Source organism: Glycine soja, chromosome 15 (assembly GCF_004193775.1).
Source record: "Glycine soja cultivar W05 chromosome 15, ASM419377v2, whole genome shotgun sequence".
NCBI classification, from domain to species: Eukaryota; Viridiplantae; Streptophyta; class Magnoliopsida; order Fabales; family Fabaceae; genus Glycine; species Glycine soja.
In genome coordinates, this window is record NC_041016.1 from 14550866 (window position 1) to 14555381 (window position 4516).

Here is a 4516-nt window from a genome sequence, read left to right on the forward strand (position 1 = left end):
TTATTTTTAAATCCATGTTTTTAAATAGGATATTTTATATTTTTGTTTTCAACATAGTCTTTGTGGGGGCATTAGCTATTCCTAACTTCTACATTTTCTTAAACCCAACTTTTTCAACTTTTTTGTTTTCACACGTTTTCCCATTCTCCCTCCCTCAATGCATTTTTCTCTATCTTCCCTAGTTGTTGAGTTCGCATAAAAAAAAACCTCATGGTAGTTTGATGCACTGATCAATGTTAAGAGTAACCTATTAAACTCTGGGGATTTTGTGTACCATATAGATAGATTTGAGAATAGTGTGAAATCACATGTCTTATACTATTTGCTAGTGATTATTTGAGTTTATAGGTTTGTGTAGGGTAACAAAATTTCTAAAATGTTCTATCTCAAAATATAAACACAAATACAAATAAATATTAATAATTTTTTAAAAAATAAACAAGTTGATAGGTTGACCCACTTTGACCTGTCCTTAACCCCTCTTTTGATGGGTCAAGCGGGACAGGTTAGAAATAGGTTAGTGGGTTAGAAATCTCAACTCATCCTAAAAAAAGGGGTAGGTCGAATTTGTTTTGTCATTCTTAGGTTTGTATTGGTTTGTGGTTGATTTTGGATAACTATGACAACAATCTTGAGGATTTAGTGTCACAATTGTTATCCCCTACTGATAGAATTTGAGAGAAAGTAAAATAGTGTTTATAATTGATCTGAAAAGAGTAGACAAATCACAACCAACAATGTTATCTCTTTATATTGAGAGACTCAACTGTAAACTAACCCTGACAGTTATTAACTAACTACAGTTAGTCATTGTAACTACCTTACAGTTGATGACAACTCACTGTTAATAAACTGATAGCTCACTAAACAATAAGTAAAAGTCAATACAATGGCGTAAGAATACTCTAATACCCCCCTTCCCACACAAGCTCATGGTCGGTGAGACCAAGAAGAATTGGAGGGATCACACAGTGTGAGCTTGACACTGAACACTTCAAAATCACTTGGAGATAAAGCTTTGGTAAGAATATCTGCATACTGACTAGTAGCAAGAACATAAACTACCTGAAGTAGTTTATTTAGAACCTTTTCTCCCACAAAAAATAGGTCTAGCTCCATGTGCTTTGTACGAGCATGAATGATTGGGCTATGAGCCAGAACCGCAGTACTTGTGTTGTCACACTGAATAACAGGAAGTTTGCGAGGAACAAGTTCAGAAAGAAGAGATTGAAGCCAGGATACTTTAGCAGTAACTAAGGCCAAGCTTCTGTATTCAGCCTCTATGCTTGAGCGGGCAACAACTGACTGTTTCTTTGACCACCAGGGTATTAAATTTGGACCAAAGTAGACACAAGCAACAGAACTGGACCTACTGTCATCAGGATCAGAGGCCCAATCTGCATCACATAACGCATTAATGGAGAAAGGTGCAAAAGTTGGCTTTAGATGAAGAGCCCATGTAAGAGTACCCTTAAGATACCTTAGTATCCTTTTAACTGCAACCTAGTGATCTTCAAGAGGCTCCTTCATGAACTGACAGACTTTATTCGTAGAAAAACTAATTTCTGGTCTAGTTATAATTGCATACTGAAGTGCACCTGCAACAGATCTATACATGTAGGGATCAGTGAGGGGATCAGATCCACTTTTAGTTAGCTTACATCCAGTAACCATAGGTGAAGAAATAGGTTTTGCTTCTGTCATATTGGCTCTGGCCAACAAGTCTTTAATATATTTTCAGCTTAGAGATGAGTTGCTTGATTAAGGGAGGATTATTCCCTATTATGATGATATCATCTACATAAACAAGCATGTAGATTGTCAATGACCCCTTGGAGTAGACAAATAAAGAGGGATACACTTGCTGGACTGAAATTGAAACTTCAGAAGTGTCTCCTTAAGTTTATCAAACCAGGCTCTAGGGGCCTGTTTAAGACCATAGATTACCTTATTAAGCTTGCAGACCATAGATTAGTGGAAGACTCAAAACCAGGAGGTTGTTGCATGTACACCTCTTCTTCCAAAATCCCATTAAGAAAAACATTATTTACATCTAACTGTTGCAATGGTCAACCATAAGTGACAACAAGGGTGAGAAGCAATCTCACTGTTATTGGCTTTATCAAAGGTGAGAATGTCTCTGTATAGTTAATTCCATACTGTTGATGGAACCCTTTGGCCAATAATCTGGCTTTGTATTTACTGATTGTACCATCAGGATTCTCTTTTATTCTGAAAACCCATTTGCAACCAATAGGAACTCTGTTAGAAGGCAGAGAAACAAGAGTCCAAGTACCATTGTTGATGAAGGCATCATACTCAGCTTTCATGGCAGCTAACCATGTAGGGTCAGTCAAGGCTTGCTTAGCAAACTTAGGCTCCATATGAGCAAGAAGAAGAGTAGGATGAATTCGAGGCTAAACAATTCCAGACTTAGACAAATTTATTTTGCTGTCCAAATCCTGCTACAGGAGAGATGAGAGAGAGATAGAGAGAGAGACTCTGAGGGTTTGAGAGAGAGAGACACAGAGAGGGAGAGGAACGATGGGTGTGAGAGGGTTAGGACTAGAGGCCGAACAATAGTGAGAGACAAAGTACACTCTACGGGGAGCTCACGATGGATACACCCAGGAAATTTAGGAAGAAACCAGCAAACTCACACTTCGAACTGGAGGGATAAAAAGGATATATCCTCCTTCTACTTCACTCGATTCTCAGATGAGATCACGAAGAAGGAGCTATGGCGGCATTTCAGGCAGTGGGGTGACGTGAGAGAAGTATTTATTCTTAGCAAAAGGAATAAAAATGGAAGGCGATATGGATTTGTTAGGTTCAAAGGGGTTATCGATACGCATCAACTAGCAAAACAAATGGATGGACTCCTCATCGGGGGGTTGAAGATGTACCTGAACGTACTGCGGTACAGCAGGGAAGGGCCAAGGCAGCGTGTCATGAGGAACAAGATTTCCGACAGAGAGGAAAGCAACCCTGTGGTAGCTGCTCGCATTAACAGACAGCACCACATAAATCAGGGTTCATACGCTGAGGTTCTGAGAAGGAATGTGGATACTGAGAGACCACAAGTGCCCCCCAACAGCTATTTCCAAGGATATCAAGGTTCCATGTCCTCGGTCCATATAACCTTAGGTTCCGATGACACCAATTGGTTGAAGGACGCCTGGGTAGGGCGGTTAACAAACCCAGCTATGTTCGATAGAATTGAGGACGAGATGTTATGGGAAACGGGACTGGATATATCACCTAAGTATATAGGTGATGATCTAGTTTTGCTACTTGGACTTACCGACAGCGGAGCCAAACAACTCATGAACGACGGGCAACAGGGGGGGCGACCGTTGTTCTGTACAATGGAAAAATGGAACCCAACCTTACGCACAACTTTTAGGCTGACATGGGTCCAAGTCTGGGGCATACCACTTCAGGCATGGAACTTGAAGCACATCAGGAGCATAGTAGCGGTATTGGGGGACATGGTGGACGTCGATGATGACACAGAGGCCAAACTGAGGCTTGACAAGGCTAGGGTGCTTGTAAAGACTCAATGGAGACCGTCAATCAATCACATGGTCGATGTTCATATTAGCGGCGACAATGGCGAAAGCTTTAAAGTGTATGCTGTTGAGGAAAGTGGAGGTGGAAGCCATGAATGCCGTAGAAGACGATATAGCTTGAGTGGGACGTCTGACGAAATCTTCTCCAACGATACTTCTCTCGGACATCTTTCTCCGCCCAGTAGCCCTTGCAACCACCGACACGACCAGTGGACTAGTCCGACGAGGTTAGGCGGCTCCGACGACCACCACACGGACGAAACAGTGGTGCTTCAATCATGGGTAGACGACGCCGACGAAGCCCAACAGATAACCCGTTTACCCAGCGGATCCCAGGGTTGCTTTTACCCATTGGGTAATGGTATTAGCAGCTGTTCAAAAACCAGCACTAGTGACACCACACCAGAACTTGTGGGGCCACCAATAACGGATACTTACCCGAAATATATGGGTACTGCACAGGGATGGGTGATGAGCGTCGGGGATGCAACTGCTGTAGGAGGAAGTCACTTGAATCATCATAAAGGAAAGAAAGGGGAGAGAGAAATAAGAAAGGAAGAAGTTGTTCTGTCTGCTTTTGATGTTGTAGATGGTGACGTGGCAAACCTACATAACGTGGCAGAGACTTATGAAGCTGGGGTAGCTAATTTTAAAAGTAATGAAGGCCAGGTGGAAGTTTGTGAAGGAATGATGCATGAGGACAGCCAACCCAACCACGTGAAGTTAGGAGGCCCAGTTAAGACTAAAGGCACTTCTATATGCACCCCCCCCCCCACAACAAAAACAGGTCTTCGACCCAAATTGGCAAATTAATAATGGAGGACATGGGAGCAGCTGTAAGGTGTATACCCGAAAGAGGTGGTCCCAAAAGAAAAGTGTAGTGGGTCAGCCTCCACTCACTAAGGAGTCAACCATGAACTTATTTAAACCCCAAACCCAGCAAG